Raw genomic sequence first — 23,875 nt, 5'->3', positions numbered from 1 at the left:
AGATGGTTCTCGAAATGTTGGTGTTTTCTTCTTGCCCGGCTGGTAGCCTGAGAGGGATTCATTCTACTTCGTCGCCGCAAAATCTTCAGACAAAAAACTTACAATGGAAGAACATCAAACAAAATATAACGGGATGTAATAAACTCATATTTTGATAGAATAGTATCCAGTCGTGACCTGTGTTCAAACTACACGCGCTCTTGGGGCCGAATTCTTACATAATCAACCAAAGAATTCTCGCATTATGATATTAGTACATTGTCTTATACTATTAGAACCAGAAAATTATTTGTGGCATAAATAACCCTCACACAAAGTAGAGTTTTGACAGCTTTCAGATCAAATTACAAAAAATTAATAAATTAATATATTCGACTCAAACTTCCATTTCAGCTCATCACTGTGAATAAATTAGAGCGGCTAAGAGACAACAATAAGTGGCATCACGAACACAAACCAACTGAGTTTATTTGTGTTTCGAGACAAGTTATAGTTATTATAGTTAATGAATGTCACGTCTGTATTTAGTATCCGGAGTTCCTGCAAATCGCGATGTAGGCTCGTAACGCGGTATCTACCTGCAGGTACCTCGACGCTTGACGGATGGATTTAGTTAGGCTTTTCTGTAATGTATGGCAGATTCGTTGCACATTATCAGACACGAATTCACGCACAACTCCAGATCGTAGATGAACACTCGCTGTCGCTAAAGCTCGTCAAATTACGCGTTAGTGGCTTTCTTATTTGGCGCACTACTTCCATAAACCCGCCGATAGTTTCTTTGTATCACAATGAGAGGCGTCGTTTCTGCGTACCAGACAAGAAACAACCTGCGCTCACTACTCAGGAGACCCCGTTTCCCTGCCGGGGGCTACAACACCGCAGAACAGAGACAATGGAAAGTTAGGCGTCGAGGCATTAAACCCAGTTTCTATTCCTCATGCAGCAAAGTGTGTTATTTTTTTGTTCACGTAGTTTCCTCACAGTGATAACTTAAAATGGTGGAGGTGACGTGTGGATCACTAGGGCCTGAGTACACTTGTTATAACATTACTTCTTGTAAACCACCACACCGAAATATTTTCCAAATAGAAAGTTATAGTAAGCACTTTGTATGAACTTAAGCTCGTCATGGCGGTTCTAAATTTAAATCAGGGTACCGATAAAAGAAATGTAAATAAGCAAAGTCTTGTGAATTTCAGTAGTGATATTACAGAAACAGAGAGAAGTTTTTGGTACAATGTAATGGAATAAGTAAAAGTTATTGTTATGTGTGTCTTCAGTCACTTCCTTCCAACCGAGACACAAAATTACGATTTATGTACGGAGGGTTCCATCTATAGATTTGGAACAACTTTACAGCGTAGCGATCATCTGTAAATGTCTCTGAATTCGGGTTTTAGTTACAGTTACTTTACCTATACAGTCGATTCCAGTTAAATGGGACACATCGTGATTAGGACACTTTGACCAAATTAAGCGGCTGCCCCGATTATGCGAAGTTCCACGTAAAAAGTTAAAAAGGTTTGTTCTTTAAGATTTGTCCCAAATAAAAGTCTGCCCCGATTAACCGATGGCCCAATTGACCGGGATCGAGTGTATTATAAACAATGCTTAACGTACCTATGCTCCTAAAAACGTCCAACAAATTATGCCTTGAGTTACATACAGGCAGGTCTACTAATTCTAATACGCAGTGCTATAATTTACTTCAGACTTACGGTCATGATATATAAAAATATACCGCAGATGATACTCTTTCATATAATTATGGCACAGGAATAAACGACAATCTTGAGCGGAGTATCAAACCGGAAGAATATCGGAATTTGTGATGTGAGTCTGTTACGCTGCAGCAGCAGAATTTATAAGATTATCAGCACTGGATTTGACAGCCTCTTACCCTGTTTCCTTAAGTACCGCCACTTGACTGCATTGCCAAGCAGTGAATGTATCTCACTAGAGTTTAATGTAATGCGAATTGTCGCCACAATGGCGAAGGAGTTGTCATCAGGAAGGAGGAGAGAGGATGTGGTGATGAAACTGAATTAAGAGCCTCATAATTGGTTGATGGGCATGAGACGCGAATGAGCGGGAAGCCAAACCCAAAGGACCGGCTGCAAACAGCTGACCCACAGCGAATTTGTGAACTTTTACTGAATTAGGAATACATACGTCTGTCTGTAGCGCCTAATTCTATCAAACACAGGGCAACTATTGATTTTAATGTCTAACAACTTTAATGCCATCAAACACATTCTGGACACGTGTGTGGGCTGCAGACAGCATTGAATATGACTAACAGATCAGGAAATACTTTCAGTGATACCAAACATTTTGTAACAATGCAGAAAGAGATCCACAAAGTCCTTACTGCCTCCAACATCATCGCCCTGATGATGGAGGCAGTAAGGACCCCTGAAACGTTGGCAAACTTTTACTAGACTACACGACGTTACAACCCAGAAGACTGCCATCTTCAGACTCACCGCCGTGAGAACCTCACATTCTACTTAGTTAAGAATTGTTGTGTGCAAATAAAACTTTGCCGGAAGGTCTTCTGTAAGTGCAGAATTTTTTTTCTGAAGAGGTCAGACAGTAATATTTTAGCAGTCGTCGTAAATCGGTAAGCCGTTTAAGTGGGTAAGTTCGTAGTAAGTTTACTGTAATTCTCGACTTTCCATAAATGTGACATAATAAGAGCTAGAAAGACTTAAAATCATTGGGAATGTAACAACCAAACCATATTTTTATTTTATATTTCGAATATTATATTATATGAATCACCCGCTTTTGCTAATTATTAGATGTTTGTTTACGCTACGGAAAAGCGTTTCAGCTCCTACAGGGCAATAATTAGTGGTCTAACTCTTATATATTTAGTTCTAAATATGTTCTAAAAATATTCAATCGACGATAAACATTGTTGACAACACTAATTGATGTTACAAATCCTTATCAGAGTGACTAGGACATTTGTTTAAACTATGAAAAATTCCTTTGTTAAAGTTCGTTAAAATTATACAGCACACTGAATCACGTTCTATAAGCATGATAAATCATCCAATGTACAATACCACTTTTTCGTATTTTCCTTAAGCAACGAAGGGTTGAGAAAAACTACTCTAGACAAATGCCGGAAGTGTCTTAAAAGAGGTCACAGCCGCCTCCTTCCTAATTGCTAGCCTTTCAAGACCGTCCATTTTTCCATCACACTGCAATGCTAAACTCCCACAATTAGCATCGTAGTCGCGCAAATTTCACTGGCAAAACAGTACTAACAAAAGGAGACCAACTGAATATCAGTGGTTAATGATTTTTTCGTACTTTTATTCCTTGTTCCCTTTCCTCACTTCTTGTGTCCTTCATATCTTTCAGAAGTACTTCTAAAAGCTGCCTGATAGTAGCAACACGTGCGAAATAAAACATTCTGCCATCTAGACTCATTACTGAGACTCTGAATGGTGGTTTTTACATGTCTAAAAGTTCCTTGCAATATAATGTCCTAAATTGCTTATTTACTTCATTCTTAGGTTCAATATTTTCTTGTGTTTGCAAACACTTGCAACTTACGTGCTTCTCATATAGCCTACATCAAGTGACAAAATGTTTTGCACGTCCTTTTTGCTTCTAGGGACAGCAGAGACAAAATTCGAGGCTGTCTCTCGCGAATAAACACCAAGGCAGGAGAACAGAAAGTGGGTTCCTGCTCAGCTGGATGTCGCTTTAGGGCGAGGCAGTCACAGCACTGCTACAAAGGTGGATCAATGCGTCGTGACGTCACAGACACTTCGCCGCAGACTGCGAGGCGTCGTCATTGCCATCCTACTCTGTTTCCCGCAAATCCGGCCCTAGATGGGATGTACAATCCGACGGGAACGCGTTGAAATGGAGCTATGATAAAATGAAAGTACAACCGTAGTGGGCCATTAAACACGCGACTCAACGTATCCTGAGAGAAAATGTGTTTTCGGAGTAATCGTAAATATTCCATTTTAAAAGAGATTCTTCAAACGGAGAGAAGAGTGTGGACGAAATTGTTTTCTTCTCGTCTATAAACTTCTGACCTTAGCTTGCCTCTTGATCCATTAATTCCTCCGATACACCGGTACAGGACAAAGGCAGTTCATTCTGTCCTATACTGAAGGCACAGACAAGCATAAGTTTCCTTGTGTGTAAGGGGAAACACATTTAGAATAAGTACACCATTTTATTCACAACGTCCGGGCAGATTTGGAAAGTGGCATTTAAAAGTATTTGCCTGTCCATGGGCACTCGCCATGTACTGTTATAATAAGACATTTTCATTGGCTTTGTAATGTTAGTTAGGGGATGAAGGAAATTGGATTTTGCAGACCCAGGACAGGGTCCGGTGGAGGGCTTTGGCTAATTCGGGTTCCCTAAGCCATCTAGTTAGTTGTAATGTGATTGTAATGGTATGGGGCAAATAAAGAAACGGATGATAATTAGCTTCTAGTCCAAACGTGCATTTCAGAGAAAATATTGGTATCAGTGGCCACTTGAGAAGCAATGTACGAAGTGAGGCTTAAATAGTACAAGGATTAAATGATAGCCCACCTAATATTCATTGTAATATATGGGCTGGATGTTTCAACGGAATACGTGAGCATTATCTTCATCTCAGTGTAGCTGATAAACACCAGTGAGTTATTTCGTTATTCTTATTCTATTAAGATAGCACTGGTTCCTTTGCTAATGCCACTGATGAAGCCACGTTCCTCCACGTTATTAAAGTACATAATCTTGAACGTTTAGTTACGTGCTCCAAAGAAAAAACATAACTTTTATTTTAATTAGCAATTAAATTTATGACAAACTTTATGTTGGTATACATACCAGCATTACTTAAGAGCGTGTTTCAGTTAGCTCCACATTCTCCCTTCTCCCTTAGAAATAGTAAACTTTCTTGCAATAAAATCCCTCCGGAAAATTAAAGATAAGGATAACAAGGCTACGTGAATGCTAATAAAGGAAGACGGCGGAGAAGAAACATCTTGTAGTGTAATTAATTTCAAACTAAAAAACAACGAAATAAGAAAAGTTGAAACAAAATAAGCTGAGGAAGAAGCGATTCTGGATTCAACCCTTTAGACAAACTGGCCATAAATCTCACATATATATAAAATTAAATTTCCCTTAGTAATGCGCGCACCGCGAATCAATTTCAACACACCGGGTGTTTCGTAAGGCGAATCATTATCTTCTTCTGTGTAATGTTCTTCACTGATAATTTTAATTCATATTGTCGGCCTAATAAGTAAATCTCATTAATCTGTACTTAAATATAATTGGATAAACTAAAATATTAAGTAATATTTAAATTATAGAAAATAATGATACTCTCGGTTGTTGCGCCGTATAGTATTTTGGCTTATGCCAACGTTTCGGAGGAACAAAATGTCTGCATCAGCAAGGCTCAAGTCAGCAGTCTTAAGAAGTGGAAGAATTACATGTGGCAGGAGAAGGATTAGACCAGAGGGACTGGCCAAACACGACCGTAGAATGAGAGTGCATTTTGCACAAATAAATATGAGGCGTTTCTTACGTGTTCATTTCCATGACCATCCATAAAGCACAGAACATTTTCCTACTCCGGCTTTGGCTTCCGGTCTCGGACAACCAACTTCTCTTCCTCTTGTGTGTACAATGGCTTTTTTGGTATTCTCGAATCATCGGACCTTTTCAAATATCCTAATCGAGCTATATATTCTTCGCTTTACCTTCATACTGAATACATTTTTTATTCTCTTCATATTTCACTTGACAAAATCCGAATATTCCAGTGGAAAATTATGTTATATTTTCACCAATTTCTTACAAGTGCATGTCATGATTTCTGGAATAATACAGAAGGTTTTGTTGTTTTCAGTGCTTAAAAAGTCTGTTTTGTCTTATTTAATCAAATCCACATTTGGCTATAAACAGACCTAACACCCATACAGAACGTGACGTTCCCAACAGACTCGGATATAAGTATACCAAGTAAGTAACTAAATGTATTAACACAAATAACGAATGAAAATTCATAGATAATACTCACACATGAACAACAGAAATATTAATATTCTCCCTGACGTTACTTCCTGTACATGAAGGCAAAACAGAGCTGCATTCTGCTTCAAACTTGTGATCTGTTTTCTTCAGTATTCTAAGATAAGCGATGAGAATCTGTCACTTTCAGCACTACAATGTGCACTCTAGAATATAGTTTGAGAGGTGTACAAACTCAGAATGTATCCGATGAATTATTACAGCCATAGAGACTTAAAGACTTGTGATGCCGAGAGATTAGACCTTCTCACGAGATGCGATACAACCACGCAACTATGCTTCTTGACATAAATAACAGCTTTCTGCATATAGTTAATTAACTATGTTGAAGTCTCCCAGAAACCAAGAAAAGTCGACAGAAATATTTCATTCAAGACACTACAATGTATTGCCCTTTCCAAGACCAAAAGTACCACGTGAATCCATTAACTCTCTAAAGCATAGTGGAAACTAAATACATAATCCAAGAACACTGTACTTTCCTATAATGTGTATTTATTGAATCTGTATGAATATCAGAACGTACAACGATTATTTCTGTGAATGGAATTCGTCCATGATTTTTGTTTTGGAGAAGCGTTCACTTGGTAGCAGGTACTGAATTAGGTACTATTATAGGTGAAGATTTCTGTCTTCTGGGTTGTCTCGCCCTGATGACGGAGGCAGTATGACCTCTGAAACTTTGGTAAATATCTACCAGACCACACAGCGCAACAACCCAGAAGCCAGAAATCTTCATATTCATCGCCCTGATGATGGAGGCAGTATGACCTCTGAAACGTTGGTAAACATCGACCAGACTACACAGCGCAACAACCCAGAAGACAGAAATCTTCATTCTCATCGCCCTGATGATGGAGGCAGTATGACCTCTGAAACGTTGGTTAACATCGACCAGACTACACAGCGCAACAACCCAGAAGACAGAAATCTTTATACTCACCGCTGTGAAAACCTCAAATCATACATTATTATGGATGATTTTCAAATTTCAAAGGGCTAAAGGACATAGCATAGAAATGCTCTCTACTGAGCCTTCGCCAGGATTTCTGTTAGAAACAAACACTGTTTATCGCTTGGCAACCATGGAACAATAAAACAGTAATACAGTCAAAACTCGGTTCACGAACTTAATTCGTTCCTGAAGGTCGTTCGTAAACCGAAACTATTTTCCCCATAGGAATTAATGTAAAATGGATTAATCCGTTCCTGGACCCCAGATGATTGCTTATTTAAAATTTTACAACAGTACTTTGTGCACAAGTTCTTAACACAAAATCAATGGAAACCATTAAATCTATCACAAAAAAGATAAACACAACACTAAGCAGATCAAATACAGACGAAAACTTAATTTAGTTTTACCGTACCTCTATGGAGGAGAGTTGACGGCGTAAGTGGAACCTGGTGAGGAAGTGAAATGTTATTGTTTGGAAGGGGATTATTTTTCCTCTGCCAGCTTTGAAAACATCAATATCACCACTCGTACTAGGATATTTTTTTAACAGGTCATCATGCAGTCGCCTTGCTTTTTCACAAATCATACCCTCAGAAACACTGTTGCCAGCTAACATATTGTTGTTTATCCAAATTAGCAGCAATTTCTCCACTTCTTCAATCGTCTGTGATCTTTGTTTAGTAATAACTGTCATTCCTCTTGCAACATCGGCTTTCTTGATTGTCTCTCTATTTTTAAGAATAGTACAGATCGTTGATTTTGCCATCCCAAACTGAGTAGCAAGATCAGAGACACGAACACCATTTTCATGTTTGGCTATGATTTCTTTCTTAACATCTATCATGATATTGGTATTTTTTCTTTTCACTTCGCTGCTATCATTGTCTTTCTTTGGCCCCATGCTGGATCATTCTTCTACGGATACTGCCGACGCTGATACTCCCAGCTTATCGCTCCACGATGTTGACGGCTTGCGTGTTCGTAACTCAAGACACAGTACGTCATCCGAGACGCTTTGTGTTCGGAAAATTTGTTCGTAAACTGAATTGTTCGTGATCCGAGGCGTTCGTGAACCGAGGTTTGACTGTACAAAGAAATTCCTATTTGCTTTGCCGACGTCATCATTCGTCACTAAGGATGACGGGTAATGACGTCATTACTCACGATCATCCTCCAACGATACATGTTTCAGTATCAGTCTTGGACAGCAATTCAAGTAGCGCAGTTGAGTCCACAGCAAAATGAATTTTCAATAAGAGTGGAATCGCTCCAACCTTTGCACTGAATTCTAATAGCATTTTCATGCGACAGGGAACTACACGATAATGGTGATAATTCTTTAAAAAATGATGAGTTCATCTCAGCTTTGATAACGGAGATTTTAGAGCTGAATGTATAATTCATGTAGCACATGTGATGAAAACTAGGGTTCGCCTTATATCACAGCAGAAAGTACACTTGCCCGTTCCTTCATGTTTCAAACAAACGTTCGCCTCAGAAATCCCCAAGACAGATTCTTCCTTTCTTCCTTCGTCGTTGGACCCGGCCTGCATTACGCAGAAGAAGCTTTTGGTAGGGCAATATTTCCTACTTTGTACGGTGCCGGTAATATTCCGGAATCCAAAAGAACGAGAGAACGAAGCGAACTATAAATATGGAGTTGTGCGCTGGTGGGAGTGTGGCGCTGGGATAAGCGTGTGAAAAGAGGGAAGTACTTCAAGATGCCATCTGCATGCAAGAAGCCATTCCAAAGTTTTAATTGGGTTCTACTATGGAACAGTTGTGTTGAATCGAAACTCAAACACAGCGCCTTGGAACAATTTATCCAATGTACAAACTGAAATTCGTTTGATTTAATTACTAGGAACATGACGCTAAAAGGCGTGTAAATTCTCCTTCTACGGATAAAACATCGGCCAACAGCTGACTAGGGATAAACCTATTGCATCTCCTTGCGTTATTATATCACTAGTATTATATACATACAATTCGATTGGATAAAAACACACACAACATCGCTGAGAATATATAAGTGTCCACGCAGGTCACGTCATGTTGTAACCTCCTCCAGCCAGTCTGTCAGTTGTCCATCAACAGTCGAAGTGCAAGAATGTCTTTCTCACAACTACGAGTGTTCATTCTCGTACATAACCTTGCATCTCGTTCTTACTTAACTTATCAGAATAATGAAGACGTTCTTTTGGATTCGGGCGCCGTGCGGACTGGTCAGTAGATGCTAACGTTTCGGAGAAGCGTAATGACTACATCTTCAGGGCTGAAGTACGGTATTCAGAAATAATGGCATCTACCGACAAGTCCACACGGCGGTAGAACCCAACAGAACATAATCGTTACAGCTTTGAAAGACTAAATCTTATATTGCCAGAATGAATTTGCGGATACATTTCCAGAATCCCCTTTGACAAAGAAATGAACAGTATCTCGTCCCCTGAACCCTTTCAGTGACAGAGGAATTCTTCATCGGATTGCATCAGACACGAGGAAAACAGTGAATCGCTGAACGCGGTGGACATACATCACCGTTTTTTCTGTGACTTCAAAGTCTGCTACTTGTCCGCTAGGTCACCGTGGTCCGACTCCGGCAACTTCGGTTGGCAAACATGAATAAGAAATCTGCACTGTATTGCCACCTACAGTCTGTACATGCAGTGACCTACTCCTAAGTCTGCATCTTCCCCGCTAGATGGTAGTCAGAAATGTATTGATCTGAGGTTTCCAAATTGTGGTCCGCGGGCCGACAAAATTCCTCAGAGAAAAGAACTTCTTACAAAACGAAATTCTCTGCACGTGAAACTGTCAACTGTCATTCGAGATCTCATTTGGAGATTTATTTGTGTGATCTTGAATTGGTACGGTGCTGCAAGAAGGCTTGTGTTCCGTACGCTCTTCAAATTCGGGCCGGTGCAACTGGTAACCCATTCTCTTCTTAGTCCCTGATTATAATGCCATACCTGCGCACTATAAGAAGTCATGATCGCATCTCCCGAGGTTCCTTCCAGTTCGCCGAACCAAATGACCCCTCATGCTGAAACTGTTGCAATACTAACAGGCGTACGATTATGTTAGCATCCGTTAGGTTGGAAGCTGAAGTGGTGAATTTGCAATATGCTACCACCTCTTTAAAAAAAAAATACGAATGGGGGATAGGACCCGCTGTACCCATTGGATCTCAGAGCCAGTCCAAGCAGAGGCCAGAAGATTGAACCCCCGTCATACAGTATGTAGTCAGACATTATGCTGACTGAGTCACCTCAACTCATACAACAAAGTTACTCTGAAGTAGCAGCTAAATCTTGATATTTCGTATTTTCTCATCCTATCACCAGTTCTAACACAAGTTTAATAATAACTTTTATGCAGCCATAAAATGTGAAAGGATGATGATGAAGGCGGCGGCGATAAAACCATAAAGAATTAATTCTGTGTCCTTTATTGTAAACATGAAATTTAAAACGTTTCTTTCTAGTTAAACTGGTTACGTTTTTATGGACACGTTTATTACTTATTAGTAAAACAAAAAGAGTTGTTAGATAATTTCCTCGTGAATAAAATTTTGACTTGCCGTGATTCTCAACAGTTAACATCGCCACATTTTCAAAAAGTTAATGAACTAAATTTATATAATTATCTTATCCTGTAGCTGATGACGGCAAATGAACACACAAAGTCAAACTTGGTTATAATGAGATCCAAGGGACCGAGGAAAAGTGCTCGTTATATCCGTTATTGTGGCTGAATGTTTCATGCCGATACAGAAATATTTAATTTATTAGTTTTACAGGTATTTTCTCTCCCTAGGTTTTCTGAGAATCCATAACATTAGGGAAGAGGCAGAAGAGAGGATTAAGAGACTGGGTAAGAAACAAAAATCTCAATGTCACGGGCACCTGCAGCGTAGGACATGCTCTATTGAAACGAGACGGCGGCGTAGCGGAATAATTCTGCCCTCCCCTGCCATTGGTAACCATTTAGATCACTATACATTTGCCCTGATAACTGAGAGCCCCCGTAGGCCGGCGGCACCCCCGACACGCACAGTCTGCGGGACTTCGCTACACCAATGGTACGAGGACTTTACTCTTCGTGAGTAGCGTACCGTAATAAATGAGATTCTAAGAACGAAAATCGAACCGAACACACTACGAATGTCGACTGTAAATATCGATAAAAGATTTAGAAATTGCTATCAGCAGGGATGTGGAAAGATATAAGAGGGAGAATGTATAAACGGGCAAAGCAATAATAGATATTTGGCCCTCGTACGGCAGTTCAGCCACTGCTAGTTATAATGGCTCAAAGATTTGCTCGTTACACCCATGAAGCTATCAATTACCGTGATCGATTTAACCGTGAATTGTTGCTCATAAAATATATAATTTCCAGCCAAATCTTCTCTGCATGCTCGCAATAGCCGAGATCTCGTTATAAACGAGTTCGACTGTACTTTAGGCGAGCGTTAAGAAGTCCCTGTCATGTATTTTGTCTGGGAAGTCACGTGCTGCACTACTAGCAGAACGAAAGACGTGGTGCTTGTTATAATTTGGTGTAAACTTTACTGGTATTACTTTAAAACGCTGGACGTTTTTCAATAGTCAGGAAAATAAAACAAAACAAATGAATGACGATCTACTAACAGCGGAGCAGAGGAAAGCAACACAAGACATTTGAGAAATATTTTCTATTACAAACCAAAGATCTCCATTCAGAAATAGGGGGGTTACGCATGTGCACATCAGTTGCCTACGTCTCAGGGACTTTGTTAAATCTCGTGTACAGTACTTGATTCTCCCTGCGCTCAGTTCTAGACCAAAGTCCTTATTAGAATCTCTTATAACTTGGCTCTTGTCCAATAAACGCACACCATTAACATATCTCACAAACTATTATAAAGCAAAGCTGGAAAGAAATAGTGATAAATTCTCCCTTTTCCAAATGATTTCGAACAGGAAAAGCACAAGAAACATTTTCAGCTTTACAGACTTCACTACGATGCAATTAGCTTAACTCGTTTCACTGGTATACCGAATTTAGCAGTTGGGCTGTTGCATAATGCCTCCTTCGTTTGAATGAATGCATTATTGAAGTCAACAGATGATCTATTGTAACGTACTCCAATACCTCCCCCAGTTTCTGAACAACGCCGAATATCTGATTACGTCGAAATACACATTGTTGATTCTCAATAATTTCCTCTACGTAAGGTGTTCAAATTGACAGAAAATCATCGGATATAAATGTCTACTTGTTAAGAGTGATGTGTCTCGATAATTAGAACTGTGACTTTTACGGACCAAACAGATTCAGTAATCGATTTTTTCTATTTCTCTGAAAACTCTTCTTTATTTCAAATAAAATTAATAATTTTGAAAATCGCAGACGAAATTTATTACCTCCTGCTTAGATCAGTATCTGATGATTTACATCATTTTAATAAAAATCCAGAAGTCACAAGAGCTAAGTTCAGCTTCTGTGGTTCTGCTGCATGCATTTCATTCTGCCCAACATTGTTAACCCAATGTAGGCCTGCATTTAATAACTATTTAAATTAATTGTCACACTTGTTCGTAGTATTGTTGAAATCTGCAAGCATATAAACATTATTTTCCTTCACAAAGTTGGTCGGTAACCATTCTTAAATCAATGAAAGACTCTCGGGTTCCAAGTCGCGTCAGGTGGCTGAATGGTGAATAAACCATATCTACTGCCAACGTTTCGAGAACAATCTCTGCTCTCATCCTCAGGGCTGCTGCGTAGCAAATCTGATCCTTTGTAGCGCGCTACAACTCATTTTCCACCATTCTCTTTCCCCTTCCAATCAAAGTCCTGCTACATTCGTCTTTCAGTCAACCTTCCTATTTCTCATTCTTGCAAAATAACAATCTATTTGGGTTTTTCTATTTTCACAGTTCCATTCCTCTCCTCTCCTCTCCCTTACCTTCATCGACCATTTTGGTCTCCTTGCATCCCGTTCATATCACACTTTTGCAGGACATACACCATAGTTTTCTCTCGCTTTCCAGCTTTATAAAATAATTTATTTACTTATTCTACAGGAATATCGCAAAAGTTAACTTTTCTACTGCCTTGCTCCTCTCGCATTCCCTACGAAAGAATGGTTGTAAGGAGAATGATAAGAAATGGCAACACTTCCACACCATTCGTCACCATACAGCAGAACGTGCGTGGGAGGAATTTCGTTTGACTATTCAGAAATATTATTTTTCTATTCACATGCCTGCCGAATATTGGATGTTGGCTCCATGCTGATCCGGTGCACGACGGGCCTTCCTTCCGATGCCTCATTCCTATTCCTTCCAATTTCCCAGCCCTCCCCCCTCCGCTGTGTGAATGTCCTTTCACTCCCGTCTCTTGTAAACTCCGCGTCGATTCTGTTGCATTATTTATGATCAACGTCTGCATCCTTTGGTTGGTTTCTCTGGAGAATTGGGTTGGGCGTTCCAAAAACGAGGGAGGATACACGAAAGGGTGACGACCATACGAAGTCCGGTAGTTTGGAAGGAGCAAATTCTGCAGGGACCGAACGGCGTTTGCACAGTGCAGACGCCGACGCCTTCTGCCAGACCGGTCAATAGTAACACTTAACGTACTGAAAGTTGCCATTTGGGCGCCTGTTTGAGGTCGGCATCTGTTTCGTTCACACATGTGGGAAAACTCGTCATTGCCAAGACATTTATTTATACGCATTCTTTCTGAGAGACTAACGACGACTCAAGGATCAAGATTAGGTCTAACTCCGCACATTGGGTCAACCAGTGCAGAAGTCCTCCTCCCCTGTAGTACGATTACAAAAACAGATCCAGCTTTCGAAACGTTGCGTACGAAAGAACTTGTGGTAGTCCTGAAATAATTATCGCCAGAAAGATCTAGAACAGGGGTCGGTAAACATTTTTTCTAGAGGGCCAAATAGTAAATATTTTAGGCTCTGCGGGCCAAGAGGCAAACTCGAGGATATTTATTAGATAAGCCTATTATTTATTTAGTGTTCTGTCTGACGATAGGTCCATATGAACAGGATCCTTCCATCCTTTTCTCGGACTGGGACCTGTTCATATACGTTCTTGGCAGATGATCCAGAAGTGGTTTGCCATTGCCTTCTTCTGTGTGTGAATGGAGTAATTGTTGGGATGCCACGGAGAAACCGGAGAAGCCCCCAGAGGAAAACTCCGTGTTGCCTAGACCACGGCCTTGCCCAACACAAGTTATAAATTCGGGCACCGCCGGGAATCGAACCCGAGACCCCAGGATTACAAAGCTAGCGTTCCATCCGCTAGACCACCGTGGCGGTCAGGTAAGCCTACTTATGTAATAAGAAAAAACCAAGTTTTAACAAATTTATTGAACAAAATTTAACGTAATAATAATAACTAGACTACAATTGTTTGAAATACAGCTCTACTAATGAGAAGAATGGAATTTCCTGTTATGAGATAACATTTCACCAAACTGAGGTTTAAATTCAGTACTCCCTATCATCAAAATTGATTGTAAATGTTCATCCGTTAATGCTGACCTGTATTGAGATTTTAGATATTTCATCTTTGAAAATGTCTTTTCACACAGGTAGGTGCTGCCAAATACAGATATAAATCCCCGAGCATATGATCTTGATTGACCGTATTCATCGCTTGGAAGACATTTATAGAATTCTGTTAGATTCTTCTCTTGAAATTTCGTTATAGCGCGTACTTTGTAAATGTCAAAGAATTTAAATATGTAAAATCCGTTCTTAGCTCGCGGGCCGTAGTTTGCCGACCCCTGATCTAGAAGATGGAAATTTTACACTGATTAAACATGGGCTGAAATTAATGTAAGTGGACTATTTCACGGTATTGGCAGAGGTCACTTAACGTTTTCAAATTTCGTTGGCAAATTAAGGACTATTGTCATATTTACGATGTTCAATCATTTGAATGTGAAAGAAATAGTTGTAAGGAATTTGTTAAGGTGCTCTAACGTCCCCAACGTTATGATTAAATTGTACACCATTCCGTAACAGAGGAACTACGCTCATTTGTGTAATGACATACAGCTACACATTACTGAACATACCTACTACCGCGAAGCACAGTCCTTCCTGAGAAGCCAATAATATTCAGCCAACTAGTCAAGAAATTCCCTGAGTTTCATGAACCAGAAAATGTATTATCATGTTCCCAAAAGCAGGCCACCGATCTCCGTCCTGAGGCAAATTAATGCTATTTCTCTATGAACCATTTTAATTTTGTCTTATCTCAGCCTGAGTTTTACCTCCCACCCACGCTTCCGAACAAAAATTTTGAACACGTATTACATTCCCCCCCCCCCCCCCCATACAAACTACATGCCACATCCATCCTATAATCCATGATTTGATCATCTTGATAACATTTGGCGAACAGTACAGACTATAACTCTCATTAAACAAAAGATTACTGAACATTTCCTCGGAACATTCCTGTGTAATAAACAGTGAATACACCACAACTTCCTTAAAACGTCCTCAAGAGTGTCCCAGAAATGGAAGGAAGGAAAAGGAAGTTCAGTATCATAACTGTGTGGTAAATTTGGATTACGAAACGTATATGATGCAAGCTGTCGGATCCAGCTCACTAAAAGCGCAATTCAGCGTAAAATAATCATAAAAGACCCAGTAACTAGGTCACCGAGCAAACCGCCTAATAGATCTGAAGAAGTCACTGGGAGAAGTGTATGAGAGACGCCCACACCAGAGTAGGTGTAGGCGTCAGAGGGCGTTCGTAACCACAGAAGATGTTGGTAGACAATCGTTAAGTTTCTGATGATATGGGGAACGTTACTGCAGATTCAGAGCAGGGTGGGAAACTGTGGGAAGCGAGACGCAAGGCGCCCGCAGTGCACAATCTGGGAGATGAATTCCAAAACGAATTCACTAGTGTCAAACAACCAAGCTTAGAGACCAGTAATACTCTCGATAGTACAGTAATTTTCGACAGATATTCCCATCCCCAGGGAGTGAATAAGGAGAACGTGGCATAGCTACCCGAGGTGGACAGGGGTTCGGAGCGGTGGAGTTCGAACTGAGAAACTAAGCTCAAATACCGATGCCTAAATGCTACCGTAAAGTCACTAGTCAAGGACTCACTTATTGCTGCACTCCACATTGTCACTACCACTCCTTTCAGATACCTTAGAGCTACAGATAATTTCAAATTGGGAAATACGTTTTTAATTGTCAAATGGGTAGTGCTACCTCAAGGGTAGAATGTTCTTGGTACAATCACATGCTCAAGGGTATTTGGTGATAAATTTGAAATATCAGTTACTTATCGATTATCTCTCCTCCTGCCATTTATTTATACATTTTCCTCCAAGGGTTTGTGGGCGTGACCCTAGTTATTTATTGACAGGAAGACACATGAGCGAGGGCGGTAACTGGAGGTGGATTCGTAAGCCGTCACCCGACAATAAATTCTGAAGTGACCGACTTTTTAATGTTACTCCTCTCCTGACTCACTTCTTTCACTTTCTGAAGTAACATTTCGATCTGCCCTACAAAACGCCTGATTGCATCTTTCAGTTCACTGTTTTCATTCATAACCTTACTTCTACCCTACCTCTCATACTATCCTTCGGCAATTCCTGTCAAAACCATCACAGAAATCGCCATAGCTCGGTTTCCCTTTCTTGCTGCCAGAGTCATCACCGTCAGAATATAATTGCAATTTTCTCCGCGTCGTCTGTGGGACGGACAATGGCAATTAGGAGCAAGCTTTTAATTCTGAGAAGGTGTTCGGTTTCAGAACAGGTAAATGAAAACACATTCGATGACAGCGCGTACATTATACAGCTTCTACCTAGACAACACGCGAAAATAGCTGAATACGACCATCGGGGTATGTTAATATACTCGTAACTTGTTTACCTCGCGGTGCTGTGATTAAAAGGGGTAAGATTTCTTCCATCTGTCTGGTATTAAAGTATGTATAGGGGTCTACCGCCACTTCAGTGTCAATGCCTTTGTAACAACTAAGACAAGAAGTTTGCTTCGTATTCAGGTGGTACCACATTCAAAATCTCAGCCAGGATACCGTCTACACTGACAGAGGTTCTTAGAAGTCTTTCAGTCCCTCTAGACAAATTCCGGGATACTATTTTAAATCAGGCCACGATCGTTTCCATTTCCTTCCAAATTCACTGTTCATAAATAATCGTTATCCGACGAAATGACCTGAGCTCTTGACAGCGTTAAAATTAAAGTTAAGTTAACCGTTAAATAAATCACATATGCAAATAAACGAGTAAGTAAAATATGGCAATCATGCGGATAAACAGAAATGTCTGTCAGATTTCTCGCTGAGGTCCGACAAGGATGTTACTAGCAGACGTTAAAAGTGTTATAAAATAATAGGACTGATTAGGAGCAATGGAAGAAGAAATAGTAGTAGTAGTTCTGACGGTGGTGGTGATTCCACTACAACGAACACATGATAGTAGTCTGAATGCATGTCCCAATGTTGAGTGTTTGTTTTCGTTATGGTAAGTGCACTGTGATCCCCGGGGAGAGACGCAGACTCAACCGAGAGCCTCTTTCACCTGCAAGATCCTCTGTTGACGCAAACTGCTCTTGCAACAACTCCTTTTCTACACTTCTTTCTTTGTTTGGCTTATAAAATTTACACACTTTGAAATTTTTCTTCAAGTTATTTCACTAGAGCCCTAGTCTAGTAATGCCGTTTGCTTTTATAGAAAATATTTGAATAAGTAAGACTGTATTTAGCTTAACGTCCATTCCCCATTCTCATGTAAAGAATAATGGAAGCTGTAATTGAGAATGTTACTGTCTCCATATTTCTGGACTCACTGAGCGCATTGTATGCATCTCTTGATGAGTAGGAAATGACGGAAGAAAACACTATGACAACAGATTGCCTTACTCTTCTGTTGAAGCGTTCTTCTTCAGAAGCTAACAATCGGTCAGCTCTTCAACAGATTCCCTGACGGAATCAAAGAGACCCCTAAGAAAAGAAGCAGGTCTCATGGCTACATGTTTAGGCCTTCTCAGTACAGTTAAACGGATCAGGCGCGAATGCCCTTCTTAAGCAACATTTTGATGTTAATATCTTTCTATAATAATTCTCTTTTCGCTTCTGATATCTGACTTGCAACTGTTCGATTTCAACTCAGCATCCCAAGTAACTCATTTGAAATATAAGAGGTTTATAAATTTCGTTCCTACAGACGCATAATTTAGTTGAATGTAGAATGAACTTTTGCTGCCTGTACGGTGAAAAATATTGAACAAAGAAGCTACTTGGGAAGCAGTAGAGACGTTGCTTGTCAGAGGCTTGATCGTGTACTGAACATTTCAAAGAAAACCGAGGCTCACGCCCAATAATTTTACGCGCCTTCTTGTTCTTAGAATATATCACCCTCGAACACAATTCTCTCACGTTACCACGACTTGCCCATCTTCTATCCACGACTCTAACCGTCTTATTTCATTTCCGAATTCTTTCTCCTGTGTTTTATTCGTATCCCTGGTGCGTCTCACGTCTTTATTCCCTTTACGTCACAAAATTTGTCGTCTGTTCACTTCAGAGATGATTTTTGCCCCTCTTCTGGACTGCTGCGTTGATGTGCTCCCTTTTTTTAATTCTTCCTTCTTTCCAATGCCTTATCAACACACGTGTATCAGTGGCGGCTTATAAAATGAGACATCCCGACAAATCTGCACACCTATCAAAAATCACAGAGGTCGGATTTTCCGATGTATTAAATAACTGACAGAATCTTCCATGGTTGAGACTGAGAAGGAAGATTGTGTGAGATACAGAAGCGAAAGCTTGTAATTGCTATCCAGAAAACTATTAACTGTAGTTACGTTTCATTCGTGAGTTCACACTGATAATGATAAATTTATTATAAGAAAATTTTGAAGAAACGTATAAAACGCATGTTAATATCACATGTAACAAAACTACTCTTTCTTAAAACGGTTTTTAAAATTAAATATACTCAACTAATTAAATTACTTAGACCTGTTTTTTCTTTGTTTTACGTATCCTTATTAAACTATTTATTGTGACTTTTTTTAACTACGTACATAACTCATAAAATCGCTATAAGCATGTATAATAAACTTTATAAATAACGGAGCGCATTATCTGCACATTGAATTGACACCTGCATGACTAGTAGTGATAATTCACGGTAAGATAATGCATCTGAATTATTGGTATTACAATTAGAGGCTAAAAAGTTAAGGGTATAACGTTATAAGCCTTTTGTAATATTTACAGTTGTGACACCGCAAATTGATAAATTCTGAAAATACTAAATAATTACTGTAAGCATTAAACTGCGTACAGTCTACCTGTCAAAATCACACAGAAGAAACGAGGCAGAAGAAATTTAGAAAGCACATGAAACTTTGTCGAATAGTGAAATAATGTGTCGTTATAAATCACGAGGATTATAAAACTTTCTGGAAATAAATTGTTATGCCTTTCACAGTTGTTCCCACTAGCCTTTTTTCACATCTATAAAACATTATTGCATTACTACGTACTTAATAACACAGATTCAAATTTTATTATGCTCCTTATGGTTTGATTTATACAGAGTACAGGAATAAGTTCCTAAATATACAGTGTGTCCACAAAGTCTCTTCGGGGTTTTGAAAAATTGTGGCGCGCAAACAAATTGAGCTAGCCACATGCGGTTTGCGGCAGATTGCAGTGAAACTCTGGACGTTTTTTACTGACCTCAGTAGACCTAGATGTGGGCTCCCTTGGTAGCACGGAGAACGTCCAGACGATATTCGAGCTCTTGCCATGTTCTGTGGAGCATGTCCGCTGGAATAGCCGAGATCGCATTCCTGATACGGGTCTTCAGGTCATCAAGTCCGTTAACTGGAGTTAGGAACACATTGCTCTTGACATAACCCCACAGGAAAAATCCAGTGGTGTTATGTCTGGTGAAAGTATTGCATTGTCACTCGGAGGTTGCTTATTGAACTGTGTGCGGTAATTTCGTTGAGTCTGGGTGACTGATTTTGTCTCAAAAAGCCATTCCACATAACGCTCGCGTTCCTACACAGTCGCCATTTCACAAACTGACTGAGAAACGTAAAGATGGATGCCATCTGTTGGCGGCAAAAAAACTTCCGGAGTTTCACTGTAATCTGCCGCAAACCGCATGTGGCTAGCTCAATTTTATTTGAGCGCCACAATTTTTCAAAACCCCGAAGGGACTTTGTGGACACACTGTACTTCATTGCAGAAGTCATTCTTAAGAAGATCAACTCACGACATTTATGGAACCAGAAGATTCATTACCACAACTCGAAAGTTCCTGCACACTAATCAACTGCACTCCAGCACATCCTATTTCTTTAGCAGACAACTTAACATCAGCCTCAATTGTCTGAAATGGTATCTTCTCTTCAGGTTCCATGCATCTCTCCCATGCCAACTATAGTGTCTTATGTATTCAGTTTGTGTACGCCAAAAGACAACTGTGAGTAACAGATGTCAATGAAATAACAGAAGATATCAAAATAGGCGGTGAAAACATTTTCAAGAAAAAGAGCATGAAATGTAATCTTGACGCTGCTGTAAACCGAAGACAGAAGCCAGATTATAATTATCGAAGTTCATAACGCATATCTCGGGTACATGCAAAATTCATAAAACAACATTTAGGTTAACAAAAGTACAATTCAGTTCGTAATGTGTCAGCCTTTGCATTCGGTTGAGCCGTCCTTAGTACATACCAAGTTGATTAACTCTTTGTGCGTGTGTATATGTACTGTACAACTATTTTATCGAAGTCTTTAAGTAGTATAAGTCATTCAACGGTGCACATTTATAATAAGGTTCCCTTATCTCATTCCAAACCAAAATTTCATCGTCATGAAATTTAAGACGTGTTGTCATTGTAAAAACAATTTGCAAGAAATTCTCATTCGGCAAACTTAAGTTCATTCAGCATCTTACCTTCTTTAGAAGGGCCTTCGAAGGGTCTACGGCGACGGCGTTGCTCCACGGCCTGCAAGAGACAATAATAACATGTTATGAATTGAAGTAGCCAACTGCTTAGCCGTCTACTGGGACAAAGCGAGATGACAAAATAATCACGACTCTAACACAGTAATGGCAGCGGATTTGGGTACAGCGGTTTCAGCTATTAGTACTAACAGACTCTCATATTTGTGCTTCGTTATATCTTGGTAAGCACCTCAAACTGCAGTTTACAAAAAGTTAAGTCGTTGTAGTCTTTGTCATCATCCTCTTAAGTACTAGGCCCTTTACGGTTGAATGCTAAAGGCGGAGTTCTGCGCAAGCGCAATACATCGTCCCTTGCTAGATTAGACCATTCCTGCATAAGAAACACATAGCTGGAAATGGTTAACTGCCTTATAAACTATAACTGAGGATGTACTTACGCTAATAGGGTTATTTCGGCCGTGGCATGTTCAAACTAGAGGCTATTTCTACTGGTGGTAGATGATTCCATCAGGAAAACCGTCCTTCATGAAAATAAACTTTGCTTGGAACGATGTATGGAAGATTAGCCTTGAAGTGTTGGAATCGCTTTGGCTGATGGCCTCTGCGTCTTGGGTGTGAAACGGCTTTGGCTGACAGCCTTCATGATTGAGGAAGACGGTAAGTGTCCGTTTTATGTTGTACTCTGGCATCTGCCTTACAACTGAGAGGGAGTACGGAAAACCTTTTTCATTGTAGCCGAGGTGCTGGCCGTCCCTGAGCCGAAACTCACAGCCAGTTCTCTGATGTGGTCGGCGAAGAACAGAATCCCCAAATCCAAGTGAATTTGCCTCTTACCAAGGTACCAAAAAGCGTTAACCGCAATGGCAATCCTCCAATCCCGTACCCTGATACATGACGTAAACTGATGCGCTACGGAACGTGGCCTTCAACTGAATATCATTGAACGGCCTAATTGGGCGTAAAGGGAGGATAGGGCGAGGGCAATGGAACCAACAGGAAAGAGGCGGCATATCATAGCGAAAAGACATGCAAAGGAGAGAGGTTTTGGGAAGCGGCCCTTATAAGGATATTCGGGCTCCAACCGGTGGATCACCGGACAGTACGGAAGAAAGTGCGGGAGAATGAAAAGAGGTTTCAGGGAGGGGGGGACATACCGGGGACAAAACTGACCATATAACATGGGAGATCGGACACGGGAAACAATGCTGTATCGGGTGTTTCCTCCGTCCTTCCAGACAGTGGATGAGAGGCTTCCATGACTGGCTCCGGCGAAGACCGCGATTTTTCGCTTAATTACCACTCTCATGAGAGAGGCAGTACGGACCTCCAAAACATCTACCAAATTACGCGGTGCTACAACCTTGAACAGTGATCTTCGTACTGTCCGCCGAAGAATCTCAAATCTTACAGTTTTTTGTTGTAGTCGCGTAATTCAACTGTGCAGCTGATTGCTGGCCACAAGGAAACTGACGTCCGACAAAATTTTGAAGGATGTATCCTCATGTCGAGGTCTGCACCCATTTTTAAATGTATTTTTGTCACACCACCACTCCCAGTCCTGAATTTATGACGCCTGTACAAAATGTAAGGTATTGGAATCTGCAATTCTTCAATTGTTGTCACCAAAATAAGTCTATGTGTGTCGTAAAACACGTTGTTGCACTAGGAATGCACACATCAATAAAAAACGGCGACTGAAAATTATTTTGTTCCATTAAAACAGTTTAGCGTCACCAAAATCGAAATGAAGCAGTGTAGTAGCATAGGCATTGTAAAATGAGTTCGTTCGCTATTGGACATTAATCCCTCATTGAACCCAGTGCCCAGCGAAACAGTCTTTAAATGTTGCAACAGTATCTGTTCTTTGTCCATCTTCCTGAATAAGCGTACCGCGTTACTTAAAGTTTTTACATCTTACAATTCTCATCCTTTAAAAAAATTGCTCAATTTTGTCCAACAAAATGCAATAATAAACTAAACAATAAGAGAGCAATTTAACACAACAATGAATTTCTTTTGCCTGTATTAAATTTTGGGCGCTGAACAAAGATCCACCTGTAAGCACAATGCTTTTCAGAAACCACTGTTATTTGTGCAAGAACCGAGAATAATTACACAATTAAATAGCAATACTCGTTGTATAGTTTTGTAGACAACGCATCCATGAAGAGAACTTCCGCTTTTGGGTCGGGCCCTCCATTTCTTCGGCATGAGATCGCTTTCCAAAAAGAACTCACTGTCGAAGATACAACAGATTTTTCTAGTTATCATATGGACAGAAACATAGGGATGGAATTTAGTTACGCATTATCGAAAAAAGGCGTGGCTTCACATTAAGTTCAAGTTTTTTACAACTCTCGTTTTTTAATTCATCATTTTGATTTTCGGTCTGGGTAGAATGCAGGTAAAACTGCCAGGACAAATGTACTGAGTACGCGTGTGGGATGAATAAAGAGGGAGAAAGAAATTGCATTTCGAGATTTACGGCTAACTTGAAATGTGCGTGAGAGGAATGGCCAGTCGACTTGAAACTTGCACTCCTCTTCTTACTGTGCAGACTCTGAATTGCTGCTAGGTTTATCACGCAGTTTCTGCTCTTTACGCGTAATTCGGTTGTAATATGTCACGAAAGAATGAGACAGAGTGGAGTGGCGTGCTTTAAATACATCAAATGCACAACGAATCACTCAGCACCCTCATATCATAGATCAGCGCCTAGCTAAATAACCAACTTTCGCTGGTCCTACGATTGGGTATCGCGAAGGACCTGACTGAAGTGAAACGCGTTGAAGATATACTTACAGAAATAATCAGAATGTGCATGAAAATTCTGTCA

At 40.1% G+C, this 23,875-nt stretch overlaps 1 protein-coding gene across 5 annotated transcripts in view; it reads right to left on the bottom strand.

Moving 5' to 3' along the window:
- Schip1 (Schwannomin interacting protein 1) overlaps positions 1–23,875 on the bottom strand; it is a 123,522-nt gene that overhangs the window by 44,959 nt on the left and 54,688 nt on the right. For all 5 annotated transcript variants that reach the window (XM_022064421.2, XM_087347971.1, XM_087347972.1 and 2 more), the window contains one exon: positions 21,028–21,079. The gene's annotated coding sequence lies outside the window, so the exon portion shown is untranslated. The remainder of the gene's footprint in view (positions 1–21,027; positions 21,080–23,875) is intronic.

This window comes from Zootermopsis nevadensis, unplaced genomic scaffold (assembly GCF_977971745.1).
Source record: "Zootermopsis nevadensis isolate Lab colony 2312 unplaced genomic scaffold, Znev_1.0 Znev_ptg000012l, whole genome shotgun sequence".
Taxonomy (NCBI): domain Eukaryota; kingdom Metazoa; phylum Arthropoda; class Insecta; order Blattodea; family Termopsidae; genus Zootermopsis; species Zootermopsis nevadensis.
The sequence above is the reverse complement of the archived record's forward strand: the minus strand, read 5'-3'. Positions and strand labels throughout refer to the sequence as shown.